At 44.9% G+C, this 20,185-nt stretch overlaps 2 protein-coding genes across 3 annotated transcripts in view; one reads left to right on the top strand and one right to left on the bottom strand.

The window, feature by feature from the left end:
* Nucleotides 1-1,666, top strand: part of LOC144806089 (uncharacterized) — an 83,922-nt gene extending 82,256 nt beyond the window's left edge. The window contains exon 5 of the mRNA XM_078672527.1: nucleotides 1,496-1,666. The gene's annotated coding sequence lies outside the window, so the exon portion shown is untranslated. The remainder of the gene's footprint in view (nucleotides 1-1,495) is intronic.
* LOC144806088 (uncharacterized) overlaps nucleotides 1-20,185 on the bottom strand; it is an 851,437-nt gene that overhangs the window by 382,499 nt on the left and 448,753 nt on the right. The gene's annotated exons all lie outside the window — the stretch shown is intronic.

The raw sequence follows: 20,185 nt of genomic DNA, 5'->3' as shown, positions 1-20,185 counted from the left end.
AGGAGGTGTGCTGCTGAACATACTTCAGTGTGGGGAGTGTGGGTCATGTGGGGCAAGGGTAGAACTGGTCCCAGCTCAGGAAGAGGAGAAGGCTGGGAGTAGAGCTCCAAAGACACCCGCGATCCGCTGGAGGTTTGGAGTTTGGCTATTGCACAGCTTCTGTGTTTGTAGTAGGGCTGCCAGGACAGCCCCAGGTGGCAGTAGGGTATTCACAGATGTCCATACCAATGTATGCATGAACATCAATGCAGGCGTACAATATTATTTCACGAACCGTGCTGGTACTTATGGGTACTTATGGGTAATTTACCCCCTGCAGTCACGGAGCAACCCCAAAGCACCCATGATGCACCAAGTAAAAAATATGAAGATTGCAATGTACATGCAAAAAAAGCTACCATGCACCTCCATCTACCTGTCTTGGTGGCACCTGCCAGAGGTTAAGGAGTGAGCCAGCCTCCAGCTGCAATCCTCACACGGAAATGTAAACAAGGACTTAAGGTGAGCGAATGTTGGATGTAACACTGGAAAGCCCAAATCATTCACAAGCAGTGGGAGTGGGAAATAATGGATTCCTTAAGTGAGTTATTTGCAGAAAGTTGCCTAATGCCCAGCCTGGGACTGTGAGGTGGATAGTTTCAATGTGGTTAATGGAAAAGCAGTGGAAAGCTGTACAGGGTCCATAGGTGGAAATTTGCTTAACTTTCCCAGAGCTGACCGCTGCTTAAGGCTGCTGGCGCTTCCAATGCACGCCGCTTTTTCCCACACGGGTTATTGGGACTGCACACCTACCCTAGACCTATCCTGGAGCTATCGTCTGCTGCTCCCTGGCTGCCTTTGGTTTTCTGGTGTTGTCCCTGCCTTGTTGCTGCAGGGTCTGTTGGTGGCTCAGGTTGAGGGCCGAGGAGATGCGAAGCACCATCTACCGGCACCTTGAGACCCTCTGGGTGAGTAGGTGCACTTTACCAACCTTGATTGATTGACTATCAGTGCCACACACCACACAAGGTGGCATCTTCCTCTTTCTAGTGTCGATTATCTGGCATTCTCTGGCATTGGTGTGTGGCCTCGCCCATCCCCACCTAATTTATGCTCCGCCTTTGTTCGTCTCTGCCCTGCAGTTTCAGCGGCTTGAACTTTGTCGTTTAACCCTGTGTTGTACCAGGTGTACTGAAGCTGCCCTCAAGGCATGTTGAGAATCTTAAAGATGCTGATGTGGAAAAGTAGAAATGTCACTATTACACGTCACTCCATATGTAGCCCTTATTTACATTTTTGCAGACAGGGACCTTAGTGGATGTAAAGTATGACAACTGCATTATAATCATTAGCACTCTACTACGCCAACATTTACTACCTCTCCGTCAAACTTTAAGTCAGAGCCTTAATCTTTTCTAACCTGGCCTAGTTCTGTTTTTAAACCCAAATTTAAGATGATCGTTCAAGTTTCTTTCTAAGCAAAGTGATCTAACATACTTCTCTTGTGTATTTTCAGATTTCAAAGCTGCAGGTTCCAAGATGCTCCTCTCCCTGTGTCAATTACTGGTTTTGATGTCGTGTTCAGGAGGGGACTGTAAGCAAGACATGGATGCTGACACTTGGACACTGAAAGACTGAGAGGTTTACTTTGTTACTGATGGTCAACGGAGAATTAAGACCACCACTTGCTCTGAAATGGATGAATACAGTAAATGTCATTGCTAATGGAGTAGAGTTGTATATAGATTTGCTCTCATTGATCTCATGATTGCTGAATTAAAATGACCATTAGACTCCTTTAATTATCTAATCATCTGAAGAAGGAGATAAATAACCTCCACTTTTTGTTATTAATGATTATAGATACATGCAGAAAAACATTAAATCTGTACATGGTGACAAGTCAATATTGTGGTGTTCTTACTCTACTTAAATTACTCTTTTAAAATAAAAGAATGTTTTGTGATTGAATAAAGCTGAAAATGTAATTAATTTCTTGTAATTAACGAATATGGACCTACATTTTCCAGCACTCCCACTTGCCTGGAGGTGGACACTTCTGGGTAATGCCTACTCCCACAGTGCCTACAGGAAAGTGCATTGTTATGTTATGTTAATTGATTTATAGAGCACTCAACTCACCCCGGGGCATCTCGGCGCTGTCTAGAAGAATAGGATTCTGCGAAGGGAGCACAGAGAAGATGGAGAGTGGGTTAAAACAAAAAGGCTTTCAATTGTTTTCTATAGACACCGTAACTAGGGATTTCCCATAGTGTTTGGGGGAGCTGGTTCCAATATCTTGGAGCAAGAAATGAGAAGGCTTTGCCGCCAGTCTGAGTAAGGCGAATTTGGGGCACCTGAAGAAGGCCCCGCGAACTGGATCGAAGTCTCCTAGAGGGGCAGTATTTGAGGAGGTTTCTTTGTAAGTAAAGAGGACCTCTGTCATTCAAGGCATTGAAGGTTAGGCAGCAGATTTTGAAGACAGTTCTTTTTTTCACCGATAACAAGTGTAATTCTCTGAGCAACGGAATCAAAGGGGTGCCAGCAGGGCGGTTTAGGATCATTCTAGCTGCTTTGTTTTGAACCACTTGCAGTTTGGCCAGGTGTGTTTCCCCTACTTCTGCCAGCAGAGCATTACCGTAGTCCAGGCGGCTGGTTAGCATCGCCTGCACTAATGTCCTTCGATGAAGGATAGTCATGAATGGAAGAATTTTTCGCAAAAGCCGTATGCTATAATAGCATGCGCTGGTCGTGGCCGCAATGTGGTCCTTCATGGATAGCTGTCGATCTACTTTTATACCCAAGTTTTTCACTGACAGTTTGGGGGTAGGAGCTGAGCCAAGTTGGATGGGCCACCATTCATCTGACCAGATGTCCAGGGCTTTCCCCATCAGCATGATCTCTGTTTTTCCTGGAATCAATTGAAGGCTGTTTTCAGTCATCCAGTCAGATCGCTTTCATACCAATGGCAAAACTGATTTTTTTCTTGCTCAGGATTTTTTCCGATGGTGAACATAAGCTGCGTGTCATCTGCGTATGAGATGATCTCGAAGCCCAACTGCTCCACTATCCTCGCCTGGGGGGCCATGTATATATTAAAAAGGGTGGGGCTCAGACAGGAGCCCTGCGGGACACCTTTCTCCAGAGACATTTTAGCTGAGATATAGGGGACTAGACTGACAGTTTGAGTTCTCTCAGACAGAAAATGCTGTAACCACTTCAGGGCTGTCCCCCCGACACCAGTCAGATAATCTCTCCGCTAGCTTTATATGAGAGATGGTATCAAAAGCGGCGGAGAGATCTAGGTGAATCAGTATCGACGAGCCCCCCCCGAATCTATTGTCTGTCTGAGCGAATCGGTCACTGCCAATATGGCGGTTTCCGTGCTGAAACCCAGTCGAAAACCCGATTGGGATGGGTAAAGGATTTCATTTAGTTCCAAATAGGAACTGGGGGCTCGATGTAGGTAATTCTTATTTACCACTTCTTAAATACCGAATTTTACCGATTCGGTATTTAAGAAGTGGTAAATATGAAGGGGGGAGATGTAGGTATTTCAGAATCTGTAAATACCGAATCGTTAAGATTCGGTATTTACCGATTCTGTAAATACCGAATCGGTATTGCCCATTGATTCCTATGGGCTTTGAAGCCCATAGTAATCAATGGGAAATACCGATTCTGTAATTACAGAATCGGTAAATTCCGATTTTAGCAAGGGTGCTGGGGGTGTCATTTTGACACCCTCTAGTACCCCAAAGACGGGCACGTGAGCCATGTGGCACACAGACATGCCCTTAGGGCATGTCTGTCTGTCACATGGCTAGGTGTGCATGCACACCTGGATTCGGTATTTTACCACCCAATTGGATTGGGTGGTAAAATACCGAATCTGAAAGGCCTGCGGCACTCAAAGATGTGCTACCTACATGTGCTTTTACAGAATCGGTATTTTTACTGAGTCTGTATTTATCGATTCGGTAATTTTACCGAATCTGTAAATACAGATTCTGTAAAATACCGATTCTGTAAAGCATGCTCCCACATTAGAAAACCCTAATACCGGTCGGAAACGGCCGAAATCGGCCGTTTCCGACCAGTATTAGGGCTCCTACATCTGGCCCTTAGCTGTCTGTTAATGATGCCTTCCAGCAGTTTTCCCAAGAGTGGAAACCGGGAAATAGGCCAGTAATTGCTAAGGATTGAAGGGTCAGCTGTGGGCTTCTTTAATATAGGGCGAACATGCGCCTCTTTCCATGCATGGAGAATGATACCAGTTGTTATAGAGCTGTTAAAGATATCACAGATTGCAGGAGCACAGCTCGTCGCTAGGAGAGCCATGATTCTTGGAGGACACAAGTCATTCGGTGACCCAGATTTTGCATTGGAAGTGATGTGTGGTTCACAGCCCTAGGTCAGCAGTCTAGCTGCCTTCTGTATAAAGCACAAGGGTAGACCGGCACACAGCGGACGTGCCTCTAGCACGCCAAAGGCAAGCCCGTCTTTGCCCGTTGGTGCCTGGACGTCGCCAGGAGCCAGAATCCCTGCCAGTCCTGCAAGAGACCAGGTAACCAGCCCGGTCAAACACCTTACCTATACTAGCCGAGACCTACTAAAAATCAGGGACAATCGACACTGGCACAATTTGCAAGTAATTCGCCACTGCTCCCCCTCAATTGTAGATGAACGCCTTTTCTCTTGCGTAAAATGTGGCTACCAGAGTAGGCTACCATCACAACGTAAAAGCAACACCACAAATATTCATACTGTAAATGGCACTTTGCATAAGCCCAACATTAAACAACAATGTCTAGCCCATGCTACCAAGAAAACTGGCAGCTGGGATTGCTTCCTAGCAAATGTCAGATCACTTCCAGAGCACACCATTAATATATGGGACAAGCTTTCCTCTTTCCTCCCCGACATCAGGTTTCTGACGGAAACCTGGATTAAGCCCACTTCAAATCCAGCAATAACTTAAGCCCTACCCGATGGCTATCACATCCAGTAACTCGATAGACCACTAAAAACAGGGGGTGGGGTAGCGATCATCTATAAAGATCCAATAAAAGTCACTATCGTACATCAACTAAGCAGTGACAATATAGAAATTCTTGGTTTTAAAATCGATATACGTGGGCAACTTAGTTGGAAAGGTGCCCTTGTATACCGTCCTCCGGGACCATTCCTCGATTCAGTCACCAAGCTCATGGACCTAATCTCCCCATATGTCATCACAGCTAAAAACTTCTTGCTCCTCGGAGACCTAAATATACATAGCGAAAACCCCAACGATCCTGACTCTTCCTCTCTCCTGACAGAGCTTGAGACTCTTGAACTGATCAAAATTAACAATGAACTAACTCACACAGCAGGGCACACACTAGATCTAGTCCTCACAAACTCGCCTAACATCCTCTGTGGAACAACTTACCCTCTTACATGGTCAGACCACTTTAAAATTGAATTCTGCATTACTGGACTTAAAGAGCAGAATATTCGGAGGTGTCATATCCTAAAGAAAAATACAGTGGCATAAACTGACCCCCACTCTATCCCAAGACACTTTGGTTCCACCACAGTACACCGACTTAGACAATGTTGAATCTGGCCTCAGAAACTTCCAGGAAAATATAGTATCCACAATAAATATGCTGATACCCTTGAAATCACAGTGGGTGACCCCTAAATGACCACAGACACCTTGGTACACTACCAACCTTAGGACCGAAAAAAGCCAGTGCAAGAAATTAGAACAACATTGGCGGCACACAGACTATCACCACGACAGGGAAAGGTTTAAATATGCCCTTTCTAAATACCACAGCAACTTAAAAAAAGCAAGAAAAATGCATATAGATAACCTACTTGATCAGGCAGATACCTCCTCCAAAGCACTATTCCAGGTCCTCAACCTGAAAGCATGTAATACCGAAGAGGAACCCTCCCAGACTCTTTGCAACAACATTGCAAGCCACTTCAACTCCAAAATTGACAATATCTACAATAAGATCACAGGAGTCAAAGGCACTCAATTAAGCGATATTCACAAGCTTCCCTCTACCTTGCACAGCCTGCATAGATTAGAGGAATTTCCGCTGCTTTCGAACGAAGAAACTAAAATCCTACTAAAAACATCTAAATCTAGCTCTCCTGCAGACCTGATCCCAGCCAAAACCTCCGCCCTACTAGCAAACCAACTCGCAGGCCCTATCTGTTCCATCTTAAATAGCTCTTTAAAGAAAGGCAAGCTCCCTGAGGAATGGAAAGCAGCTCAGATCCTACCTATCAGGAAACATGTCAAACTCCCCCCTAATGACGTTACTAACTATCGACCCCTTTCTCTACTCCTGTTACAAAGTAAATTGCTAGAGAAACATATAAATAGACACCTGACAAGTTTCCTAGAGTCTTCCATAAGCCTTGATCCATCATAGTAAAAGAATTCTGTCCCAGACACAGTACGGAATCGGCACTTGTGACAGTTACAGACAACATCAGAATGCTAGCAGATAGAGGTCATGCCGTACTTCTCATACTGCTTGACCTGTCTGCTGCGTTCAATACCATCTCTCACCAGATCTTGCTAGAAAGGCTTAGAGACATAGGCATCTAGGGGATGGCATTAAAATGGATGACAAACTTCCTAACTGTAAGAACGCAAACTGTTAACCTTGGCCCTTTCAGATCACAAACTAGTAATGTCACCAAGGGGGTACCCCAGGGCTCTTGTTTGAGCCCAACCAAATTCAATATTTGTTACACCACTTGCAAACCTAATAGGAAACTTAGGGTTTGTCCCAATCTCATATGCCGATGACACACAACTGCTTCTCTCATTCGATAAGAAAAACACCAGCATTAAGGCCACCTTTTCGAAGGGCATGAGAACCATCACTGACTGGATGAGCAACAACTTCCTCCAGCTGAATGGTGATAAAAACAGAAATCATGCTTTTCAGAGAAGCAGTAACAAGATGGTCTCTCAAGTGGTGGCCAGGAGAATTGGGCCCTGCACCCTCCCCCAAACTTGTGGTAAAGAACTTAGGTGTAAAATCGATCAGAAACTAAACTTATAGCAGCATACCACCTCGACCGCCAAGGACTGCTTCCATCCACTAGGTATGCTTCGCAGAGTCTTTCCCTTACTCCCGCTATCTACAAGAAAAACTTTGATCCAAGCAATGGTCACGAGCCGTCTGGACTACTGTAATGCTATGCTGATCTCTGCAAAGGAATCTTCCCTAAACAGACTGCAAGTAGTCCAGAACACAGCAGCCCGATTGGTGACCAATGTTCTCCCCAGAACACCCTCACTCCCCCTACTCCGCAAATTGCACTGGCTGCCAATTCAGAAAATGATTAAATTCAAGATCTGCTGTATGGTATATAAAGCCTTGAACAACCTTGGATCTAAATACATCGCAGATAAAGTGACCCGATACATCCCCTCCAGGACCCTGCGCTCTGGGTTCAAAGAGCTTCTTCTTGTGCCTTGCATAAAACAAACCCGGCTGGGTGGCACATCCTTCTCTTATGTTGCTCCATCCCTCTGGAACCAGCTCCCCATCCATATTTGGCTCTCCTCCAACTACTTATCCATCAGAAATCAAATAAAAACCTCACTGTTTTAACACCAGGCTTGGTTGTCCAGGGACGTCATAGTGCGGAGATACCCCGGTTGGGGGGATTCAGGCACTTTACAAATGACATATATAAATAAATACGTGATTTTACATGGGGAATGGGAAGGGAGAGAGTTATGCATCATTAATTTTTATGCTCCTAATTCGGATTGTCCAGCCTTTTTTCCAGCATTCATGAAAGCAGCAATCCATACTTCGGGGCAGTCATTAACTCATCAGGAGAAATTAACTGTGGCTTTGATGCAATGTTTGACCGACAACCCCCTCGAGAAAATACTAAACCCCCAATGACTGCGACACTATTAGACGTAATGCAGAGCATGTAACTAACTCCGAGACGAATGGAGGGCTCGTAAATCATTGAAATGGGTATTCTCCTGTCATGTCCCTGTGACTGATACCCTTAGTTGATTGGACTACTCTTGCCTCTCACCTGAGCTGTCCCCTAATATAACAGTGTTGTCCTATTTACCACACTATTTGTCTGACCATTCTCCTGCCCTGCTCAGCCTCAAAGGTGGTGATGGCCGCCCGGCGATACCCTTATGGCGACTTAGAGCAGAGGCAATGAAAGATTCTCCATATGCAGCTACAATCTTAGATGCTCTATTCCAGTACTTTGAAAGTAATTGGGGGACAGTGTCCAATAGGTCAATGGAGGGGGATGCCATGAAGGTGGTTATAAGGCGGGTTTGTATAAAGTCATAAGGGGAACTGCTCCACTAGAGCAAGATATTCAAACACAAGAACCGCAGCTAGGCAAACTGAAGGCGGCCCTACACACAACTCTCCAAGTGATGGGAGAATTGTGTGCTGCCTGAGAGGCTCTATTAGATTCCTGGTGCAGATTGAAAAAATATACGTACTTAGCATATCGGCGACGCCTACATATGGAGGGGGATAAGTCTGGAGCTCTCCTAACAAGACTTAGAAAATAGAGACTTCAGTAATGCTGATATACCAACTACAAAATAGCACCGGACACATAGTATGCACACAAGGAGCGGTAAATAGCACATTAGCCAAACACCTAAACTGCCGTTTTCCAAAACAAAATCTTCCCGCCCCAAGAAGTAATTAAAATGTTCTAGATACGATAGATCCACTGCAATTAGAGCATGATGCCGTGTAAACGCTGGGGGCCCAGTCACCAAGGAAGAAATATTAGCAGCCATCAGATGTCTTAAACCGGCAAAATGCCCAAGAAGTGATGGGCTTCCAATGGAGTTCTGCCAACGGTTTGCTCCATTACAAGCAGATTGACTATTATTTATTTAGAAGGTTTTATATAGTGCGAACAAGACCCCTTTAGCTATCAGAGCACTTTACAGGGTAAATATAAGAAACAGATCGGCATAGAGTAAATAGCATTATGTCCCATACAAATCCAGAATCGTATAACAAATTTTATCATGGATCACGTGAATTTAGACATGAGAAGAGATTTCACTTCTTTTTTGAAAAATACAGTAGAGGAATTCAGTCTAGTTTCTGGGGGCAATGTATTCCAAATCCAGGGCGCCATCCCAGAGAAGGCCCGGTTGAATGTTTTCTTTTTGATTAATCTTTGTGGCTTCAGTAGAAGGTTACCGGAACTCTTGGAGGATCTGTTGCCACTTGAAGGCACCAATTTCTATGCCAGGTAGCTTGGATTGTTGTGATGAATGGCTTCATGTGTCATACATGCGATTTTTAGTTAATCTCTGCCTTTGAAACATAGCCAGTTAAGGGATCTGAGGTCAGGGAAGATGTGAGAGTTTCTTTCGGAGCCAGTAATGAGTGTAGCTGCTGCGTTGATTGATGCTCTTAGAGGGGCCGTCGAAGACCTGGGAAGACCGCAAAGATAGACACTCCCATTTTCCACTCTTGAGATAACTAGTGCTTGAGCGCCTAGACGCCTTCTAGCAGTTGTGCGCTAAATAAATGTTTAAATCAAATCAAATTAAATCAACTGCCAGTTTGAAGCCCTTTGTGGGCAAGAAGGGTTTTAGCTTTCTCAAGTTGTTCATCTGAAAGTGTGCTCCTTTTGTTGTGGTGCTTTATGTGTTTCTGCATATTTAGATTCCTGTCCAGAGTTACTCCCAGCAATTTCACTGAGTCGATAATAAGAGGTTGGCAGTTGAGTGCTGTTAGATGTTTCAGCCACTCTTGAATTATGGTTACATGGGAGGAATTCGGTTTTGAGGGTATTTAGTTTCAGATGTTTTTCAGCTAGCCAGGTCTTACTTTTTTGTAGCGTTAAGTTGAGAGATTTGATGTCTTCTAGTGAGTGGATCTTTAAATATAGTTGTGTATCATCTAGGTACATATGATAATAAACGTTAGAGGAGCTGAGAAAATCGGTGAGTGGTTCCATGAATGAATTGAAACGTGTAGGAGAGAGGGATGATCTCTGCCAGACTCCTAAAGTGAGTGGGACGTGTTTGGACAAGGATTGATTAATCTTGAATCTTTGCGATCTGTTTTGAAGGAGCAAGGTGAACCAATTTAGAACAGATCCAGATAATCCCATTATGTGGTTCAGTAGGTCTAGCAGTTGTCGTGTTTGATGGTGTCAAAGACCAAAGAACGGTCAAGCAAGATTATCAAACAGGCTGAGGTTTGGTCAAGGATTTTTAGTGCATCATCTATTATGTGGGTCATAGCTGATTCAGTACTGTGCCCTTCCCGGAAACCGGATTGGTATTGGTTGAGAAGGTTGAAATGGTATATGTGGTTGCCAAGCTGAATGTTGGATATTAGGCGGTAATTATTTAAGTCCGAGGGGTCAACCGTTGGCTTCTTTAGGATAGGGAACACATGCCCAGATTTAAGGATTTCGGGGATGATTCCTTGAAGGAGAAAGGTATTTATAATCTGTTTTTAATCTTGGTCTATAGAGGCAGTAACAATGGAGTGAAGTCTTCAATACAGTTTGTGGGAAGAAGGTCTGTGAAGTGGTTGGAGGGATTCAAATCCATGGTCAATTTGAATATAGCATCTTCACTGTAATTATTGAAGGAGGACCAGGAGGCATTATTTTTTAGGTCGAACTTTGGTGAACATAGGGGTGGGATTCCTGGAGGTGGTGACAAAGTGTCCATGTGTGTGTCAGTATGAGTTATTAAATCATTGAGTATGTTTTTGGTTTTCATAGTGAAGAAGGAGGCAAACAATTTGCAATTGGGTAGTGAGCCTGTGTTAGCGTGGGGTGTGAGGTGCACCCTTAGATTGTTTTGATTAGATTGAATCGTTTTTGCGGACGTTCTTGGCTTGGTCTAATTGATTACTGAAAAAGTCTGCTTTAGATCGTCTGATCTTTCTGTGGTAGGAATTTCTCTTAGTTCTTAGCAGCTTGAGGTGGTTAGCGGATGGTGCTGATCTCCATCTTTGTTCAATTAATCTTAGGGATCGTCTGTCTTCATTGAGTCTTCCATCGTACCAGGGTTTGAAGTCTTTTATGGATACTCTCTTCAATTGTAGCGGAGTGAATTTTTCTAATAGCATGTTCATGGAGTAGAAATAGTGGTTGGTAAGATCTTGAACATTGGATAGGCCTACTGAAGGAAGGAAGATGTTGGTGCTGGAGGTTGTGATTAGGTCAGCACCGATAATTTATAGATACCTCTTCCATAATTTAGTTCTCGTGGGTTGAGCAGAGTTATGTTTTACTGATTCATTGATGAAGAAGGTGTTTAATGTGATGGTCCAACCAATCACATGGTAGGATTGTATCGAGCTGAATGGATTCGGCCGGGGAACGTCCATTACGACGCGGTGTTTACACCGCACTAACATTACAATGCTGGTTTTACAACGCAAGACGTTACCACGAATTGTGCTGGAGGGCGCTCTAGGCTAAGGAATAGTTGATTTACTATTCCAACACCTTCCCTACTGAACGTAGGATGGTGTTGGAATAGTAAATCTTACTATTCCTTAGCCTAGAGCGCCCTCCAGCGCAAGTCGTGGTAATGACTTGGGTTGTAAAATCAGCGTTGTAATGGTAGTGCGGTGTAAACACCGCGTTGTATTGACATACAACGATTCGGCCTTTTAGAAATAACTAAGTCAAGGATTGAACCTTTATCATGTGTGGAGCTGTTACAGATTTGGGTGTGGTCAAGGTCCGAGTGGAAGGCTTTAAGCCTAGTGACCGCTGAATCATTAGGGTCATTCCAGTGGAGATTGAGAACTCTGAGTAATATTTGAGTGATATGTTGTCCGTAATTAGTAGAAACAATATCCATGAGATGTTCTATGAAGGTGAGGTTATCACCTGGTGGGTGATACAGAGTGTGCAGAGAACAAACTAGTTTGTTATTTCTTGTGATGTCTGAGTATAGGAATTCACAATAGGGGAATACTGGAGATTGGGAGTGGTTCACTGAGAGATTGTTCTGATGAATGCAGGCAATACCACCACTTGGCTTATCAGTTCTGTCTAGTCTGGTGATATCATGGTTGGGGGTACCAGTATGTCGAGTATGAGAGTAGAAGAATCATTTAACCATGTTTTGGTCAGAATTAATAGGTCAGGTTCATGAGTGAGTATGAGGTAAGCCTTATCAGCTGCATGTCTTGAGGTAGATCTACAGTTTAGAAGTATGCATTTAAGACGAGGCTTGTTGAGGGTTGTATTGGGTTCTTGTGTTAGGGGGACTAATCTAAGGTTGTTTTCAAATATACCTCTATGATTGTGTTTTGTAAATCTGTGAGTATTGGAAGGGATAGTTTGGAATAGGGAATGTTTGTGCAGGTTGTCTGAAACTCTTCTATTAAGGGAGGGGTGCAGGAGATAATAGGAACGTAGTAGGGAGAGAATGTCTTTATCTGATATAGGGTTTGTCCTTCGGATAGGGTCGGGTTGAGGTATTGAGGTAAGGAACTGATCGCTACCTTGGGGACTGCTGTTTCAGAGGATGGGCGTGCAGATGTTGGGTGAGTTTGGAGTGGGTAGTGTGGAAATTAGTCCAGGGTTCCTGTTCAGATCTTTCGTTCAAGGGTTGGTGAAGAATGACGTCACGTAGAACTTGGAGGTCCTTTTTGACTTGTCATAATGAAAGTAAAATCTCATCAAGTCTAGGGTCTGGTGTGGGTGATAACGTGCTTAATGATTGGTTTGTGGGTAAGGGAGGTGTGCTTGTGTCAAGTAAGTAGTAGGAGGATAAAAGGATTTTGCCTATAGACAGCTGGCTCACAAGTTAGACTATAAATTACTCATGTTTTGGTATTGGCTGTGGTCCGTTGAATGGTCCCAGGTTCCCCAAATCAATTTCGCATCTAGAGTGTCCCACCAAAAGTCGTAACTTTATGTGGACAAATGGGAAAGAAAAAAATCAGACTATATCAGCTTGGCATTTTAAAAAAAAATGTTCTTCACAAGTGATAATAAGACTCTGGGTCAGCTTTATTGTAACCAGAAAAATAAGCAAACTACTTTGCGATCGTCTTTGAACTACCCCGTGGTGGTGTAGGGCAGTGTTCCCATTGTGTTTAATTAAATACTGCAAGTGCATGTGGAGTACTTGATTTATGAAAGAAATGGTGACCGTAATGTTAAAAACAGAACATTTCATCATATTTAGCCATACCATTATGCAAATAATCTGAGCTAAAAACAATAGACTGCTCTTAATCTTTTAGCATGGCATGCACTGTATCAATGTCCCAATCACCAGAGATACAAATGGGGGTGGTAAAGTAATTCAGAGAAATGTAAAATGCATATGGTATTTGCAGAGGTTCAGTAGGACCAAATGTATCATATGATTCCCTATTCCAAACAATTACAACAGGAAGCGGAACAGCAGAAATGGTCACCAGGGAAAGGTCTCTTTACATTTGCGGGAGGAAGAATGTGATGTTAACCAAAGTTCAGTAGCAGCAGAGCATTCTGGGTGACAGTGTCCATTCAGAAGCAAGAAAAAGATTGTCCAAAACCAATACAAAGGATGAGGAAAAGTAACAAAATTGTAATCCATAGGTATATCTATGCAGAAACAAATTACGTCTTCTTTAGCCAAAGACTAAAAAACGCAGTCTCATTCTGAAAGGTAGAGACAGAGGTGCAGGCGGATCAAATGAATGCAAAGTCATCAAATCCGTTGAAGTATCCAGAGGGACTCCAATTTTTTTGGGGCAGCTGTAAAAGTTGTGTAGAACTATGGTACATTCATGTAGACGCAATCCGTGTTGGGCTTTAGAATTGAACTCTCTGTTTCTTTACAAGTTCACTGTATGATAGCTGTTTCTGTAACAGGTAGAAGTGATACTTTGTTGTTAGTTACAGTCCCCAGTCAGAGAGAAGAAGCTTCATCGCTGATCAAAGCTTTCATAGAAGATTCCTGTATGGTAGTGAGAGGAGGCAGGTAACTACCTAGGAGCTCAAGCAGCCTACTGTGTAGAATCAGCCACATAAAGCATATTGATGAGATAAATGAAGCGTAATCTCTTGTTTTTGCATTGAGTGAGGTGCAGGATGTAGGAGAGTAGGGTCTGCTTCCTATGGCCAACCCCACTTTTTCCTGTGATTTTCTGGATTTTCGACTTTAGACTGGCTGTGGCCCTGCTAATCAGGACCACAGCCCAGCTGTTCTCTCTCTAAATTGAACCCATGTACTTTAGGTACATACCAGATGTGTTACTGGGTCACCCTTGTGAGCCCCTGTATAGTGTACCCTAGGTATCCAGGGCATAGGTGCATCCAAAGCCTACCGGGGCTGAAGCATGTATTATGCCACCCCTGGCTGGCCCTCCAAACTGACACCACAGGCTGTTCACCCAGCCTGGGAAAGGTGGTGTAATCACCCCTACTTAGATATAGTATATCTATATTTACCTTATATATAGACACATATGCACCTATAAGTCACTCCTATGGCAGGCCTTGACAATCCTGAAGGCAGAACGATTGGTTTTATGTGAGAGGGTGCACTAGCATGAGCTGAGCCCCTCTGCAGCTTTCGGAACCATCTCCTTATAGCTGTTCTATGATATAGCCATACCATATACTCTTAAGTGCATGAAAATCCTCTCGGTTAATGCTAACTTTGGTTTGGCTTTATCAAAACATGTCGTGTAAGGTGTCAAACACTTTGGAATACTACCCCCCCCCCGCCAGTTATGGTGGCGGGGGTAGCATTCCACCCTTCTAGAGGGAGAAGACATGTAGTTACTGCTAACCCCGGTTAAAGTAAAACGGAGCCTCAACATCACAAAATGGGTGCTGCTGCCACAGTCTGACCTCCTGCTGCTGGAAGAAACTCTGGCAGGGGAGGCCTGGACAATAGGATTCCTGTCAGGGGAGGTGCTAGCACCACCCAAGACAGACTTCAGTGTATTGGGGCAGGATAGGCTGCATTCAGAATGCATATTCCAGACACTGCCTGAGGCACACAAGGTGCTCCATGCATAGCCGGTTCAAACCAGTTGCTGGGGCACTCCAGCCTTGCTCTGGTGCAAAACTGATCAAAGGGAAAGGGGTGTAAGAACCCCCTTCCCAGGTCCACCCATAGGAGGGACCTAGCAGGTAATCCAGCCCCTTAACTGAGTACAAGTATAGGAGCTGTGTCCCCAGGACTTTAGATTATCCGGGAACGAAACTTTGGTACAGAACTCTTGGTCCTTCGACATTCCATTTCGACTGGAAGATGGAAGACATCTCCCTTGTGGTCAAGGAGTGACCACCCTGTGCAAACAGGCACCACCAGTAACTTTCCGGTCTGCATTGTTGAGGCTCCCACTGGAACTTGAAGACTCTGCGACACAGGACATGGACTTCCAGACATCTCTGATCCTGCTCGACGATCACAGCAAAGCTGAGACCCGTAGGGAACACGAGAGACGTGGGACCGGAACTCCTGGACATCCTGCATTTTGCTAACTGCATCGACTCCTGAGGTAACCATTTGCACCGAAACTCAGCCTTCCACACTCCACGAATGCCACGTGGAGCCTGCTCTTGAATTTCAGCTTGATGTGTCTTCCTGGTTCCTTTCCTATTGGCTAGTGAGCCCCCAGAGGTCTTCTTTTTGAAACGATCTCACTTTTCTGTTTGCTCCAGGTTTGCTCCAGCTTCCCTGCAAAGGAGAAGTGCCACAGACCTTGCTGGTCTGTCCCGAAGCCAACCGTTAGCTCCAGCGTGGATTGCATTTGCCAAGTCATGTTGGGTCCTATCTTGATACTGACACCGCAGTCAACTAGATCCTTTCAGGGACAGCTCAAATCTAGCTCCTGGTCATCGTCGACTACTCCTGGACCTCGTGGCTGCAGAGACAAGCTTCACCTTCTTCACCTAAAATCACCGACATCACCTGGTTCCTTCCTGGTCACTGGCTAGTGGCCCAGACTCTGTCCCTTCTGCTTTCAGGTTCTTCAGATCTTCGATCCACCCTTGGATCCACCTGGACACTTTTCATCTGGTAGCCTGCAGCACTTCTTTGCAGATCTCCATTGAAATCGATGATGAAACCCGACATCAAAAGGCACTTATGCACCCGGCTTCCGTGGGTGGGGTAACACTGGTCCACTGGTAGTGTCGAGGTGCTTGGCCCTCTAAGAGTCCTAGACTAAAAGGGTTTCATCGTAGTTAACCTAGAAGTGTTCTTAATCTTTAAAATTATAACTTGAACTTTTCCCATAGAAAGTCAAAGGTAACTCGCGACTGTGTTTAGACACTGCACGCGTCTCCCGTGGGCCTCCTCCTTCCTAACCTTTGGTTGTTTAAAGTAGCCCCAGCGATTCCCCAGGCCCCAGGCCTGTTTTCTAACTCTGACGTGGTTCTTATACCACTATTTTAGTATATGGTTTGTGAGGCCCCTAGGGCAGAACATATATTTGTGCAACTTATCGTAGGCTAATGAAGTAACTTGTATTGTACTTTTGCCTCTGACCTCATAAAGAGTCCAGAGGGGTTGTGTTTAGAATAAATACATATTTATTTGATATATACCTTGTGTGGTGTCCTTTCATTTGGTGTCAAGGGATTATAATTGGTAAAACAACTAGCTTCACATGCTCTCTGCAGTCTTCGCCTATTGACTGCTGGTCCATGCTACCACTAGGATAGCTTTCTATAAGGTTGACTTTACAACCACCATCAATAGGGGTCGATTAGACTGTTGCAAGGTGCCCACTAGAACTAGTGGACATCATATACCAGGCTAACTTCTCACATTGGTGTGCAGCGGATTGGATAAGAGCTTGCATTTGTTTTACCATATAATCTTGAAATATCATTTGAAAGATCACATTAAGGTGCCTGTAGGTTCATATAAATCAAGTTCTTATATATACATAAGTTCTACTGAACTTAGTAGTTGTAGGTGGTAAGGGCTTAGCACACCCTGACTACAAATCCTAGAGAGGTTCTAGTGCGAAACATTTAGTGTAGGTAGGTGCACACACCACACCTCCCTAGAAAATGTCCTTGGAAGCAGGGCCTAGTGTGCCTCTGCAAGAAGCCAACCCTAGGGTGCCTTCTAAGTATGACACATTCACTTTTCAGGAACTGAGAAGTTTGTGTGCAATCAGAAGTTTGAGACAAGGACAAAGTCCAACCTTTAACCACCTGGTAGAAATCTTATTGGCTTATGATGTAGACAATGCATCAGATCCAGGGAACCAAGGTAGTGTAGAGGGTCCTACTGGGCCACACCCACTGGACTCTGAAACAGAAGAGTTGAACCAGGTATAGGTAAATGAACTGAATCAGGTTAACCTAGGACTACATGGGACTGGAGGAGGAAGGATCCAATCCAGACCCCCAAGTAGGCCTAACACTGAGCACAGAAGTCCCAGGTCACTCTCCAGTGAATCTGGCGACTCTGATGCATCAGTAGGGTCCAATGCCTCAGCTCTGAGGAGGAGGAATTCCCCTCAGAGAAGAGAGCATAAGGCTAGGATGAAGAAGTCTAAGCTTAGAATCAAGAGGCAAGAAGTTTCCCTTGCAAAAGAGACCCTGGCTCTTGAGAGAGAGAGGAAATTGTGTGGACTAGAGTCCACTGGTGGCAGCATAATACCTAGAGATAGGGAAAGATCTCATGACCATAGAAACCTGAACAAGTTTGTGCCCCCCTATCAGGTAGGGGATGACATCCACAAGTGGATCACTGCTTTGGAAAGGGACTGCAAAGTACAGACGGTCCCCAAGGAGCAGTGGGCAGCAATTTTATGGCTCTCCTTTGCAGACAAAGGCAGAGACAAGCTCCTGACAGTTAATGAACAGAATGCTGACAACTACACTGTCCTGAAGAGTGTTCTGATAGATGGATTTGGCTTAACCACTGAACAGTACAGGTTGAAGTTCAGAGACACCCAGAAGACACAGACTCAGGACTGGACTGACTTTGTAGATTGTGCTACTAAGGCTCTGGAAGGCTGGTTACTGGGCAGTAAAGTAAGTGACTATACAGGATTGTATAACCTTATCAAGAGAGAACAGATTCTTAATAATTGTCAGAACCAGTTGTTGCATCAGCACTTGGCTGACTCTGATTTGACCTCTCCCCAAGAATTGGGTAAGAAGGCAGACAAATGGGTCAGAACCAGGGTGAGGCAGAATGTACAGAACCAAGGTGGTGATCAGAAAAAGCAAGACCAAAAGGGTGGGGAGAAAGCAAAAGACCAGAAGTCTTCACCAGGTCTCCACAAAGCTTTTACTGGTGGGGGTCCCCAGCAATCAAAAAAGAAAGAAGGTCCTAAGAAACCTTGGTGCAAAGTATGTAAAGTAACTACTCACTGGACCAGTGAGTGCACCAAGAAGGAGACAGCTCCAGCCACCATTGCCCCTAATGCAACTGCTCCCCCTAGTTCAGCTCCAAGTGGTGGTTCTCAACAGAAGGGTGTAGTAGGGTTAACCCTGGGAACTGAGATGGATTCTGGCCTAGTCAGAATTCCAACTCAAGCTGTTTTGATGTGTGATGGGGACACAGCCACGTCCACTACTGTGAGTCCCAATAACTTGGGCAAGTACAGACAAACTCCTTTAATTAATGACCCACAGGGACACCTGTGCTCGTGTCACAATGGTGACGCCCAGCTTTGAGGACCCTGGACAGATCACACTAGGTGAGAATTACCTAGTGACCAATTCTAGCAATGTCACTACCACACACAGTATGACAGTTGTCAATGACCTAGAGTCTTCAGCCTGGTCCGAAGTGGAGAATAGGACACATGCAGAAATGTTAGGCATCTCAGCACATGTGCTTGCTGTGACTAGGTCACAGGTCAAAAATTGCAACACTGAACAGGCCCTGGATTCTGGAGTAATGGACCAGTTGCCTACCAGGAAGAGAAGCAGTAGGGTTAAGGCAGTGCCTTCCCCCTTGCCTCAGGAAGAGGATCAGCCTTCTGAGGAAGCTGATTGTGAGCCTGAAGTAGGAACTGTCCTAGAAGAGCTTGAGCCTGATAAGGTTCAGTTTCTTGGGACAGGGGGACCTTCAAGGGCAGATCTGAGGCAGGCGCAGATGGACTACCCTTCTCTCATAAAGTTTATTGGGATGAAGGGCTCCTGTATTCAGAGGCTAGAGACCCCAAGCCTGGAGCTTCCAGAAGGTTGGTCATACCTTTGGCTCAGGGGCTTTCTTTTGACACTAGCCCATGATATTCCCCTTGCAGGACATCTTGGCCAGAACAAGACGTGGGACAGGCCTGTCCCTCACTTTCACTGGCCTCACATGTCAGAAGACACCAAGGAGTTTTGTCGCTCCTGTGTCACCTACCAAGCCAGTGGAAAATCAGGTGGCACTACAAAGGACCCGCTTACACCATTAGCTGTGGTGGGGGTTCCCTTTAAATGTGTAGGGATTGACAGTGTTGGACCAATGGATCCACAAACAGCCTCTGGGCACAGGTTTATTCTGGTGGTAGTGGATCATGCCACCAGATACCCAGAAGCTATTCCACTTAGGACCACTACAGCACCTGTGGTGGCAAGAGCCCTTTTTGCAGTTTTCTCAAGAGTGGGTTTCCCTAAGGAGGTTGTATCAGACAGAGGTGCAAACTTCCTGTCTAGTTACCTGACTGCAATGTGGAAGGAGTGTGGAGTGAACTATAGTTCACCACACCCTATCGCCCACAATGCAATGGTCTAGTTGAATCATTCAACAAGACCTTAAATGCCATGATTAAGGGTCTCCATGAAAAGCTCAGGTGGAGATGGGACATCCTACTGCCCTGCCTTTTATATGCTTATAGAGAGGTCCCACAGGAGGGGGTTGGCTACAGCCCTTTTGAACTTTTTTTTGGGCATCCTCTAAGAGGACTCCTTTGTCTGGCGAGGGAAGGATGGGAGTTACCTCTCAAACTTCCCAAAGAAGACATTGTGGACTATGTACTTGGTCTCGGCTCCAGGATGGCCGAGTACATGAAAAAAGCATCCAAAATATTGAGGCTAGGCAGGAATTGCAAAAGGCCTGGCATGACCAAAAGGCTGTACTGACTTTGTTTACCAGCCAGGACAGAAAGTGTGGGTGTAGGAGCCTGTGGCCCTAGCAGTTCTCCAGGACAAGTGGAGTGGACCCCACACTATTGTTGAATAGAAGGGAGAAGTCACCTATCTGGTTGACCTTGGAACT

This window comes from Lissotriton helveticus (genome assembly GCF_964261635.1).
Source record: "Lissotriton helveticus chromosome 1_1 unlocalized genomic scaffold, aLisHel1.1 SUPER_1_unloc_44, whole genome shotgun sequence".
NCBI classification, from domain to species: Eukaryota; Metazoa; Chordata; class Amphibia; order Caudata; family Salamandridae; genus Lissotriton; species Lissotriton helveticus.
Note: the sequence above shows the minus strand (reverse complement) of the source record. Positions and strands in the feature narration are given on the sequence as shown.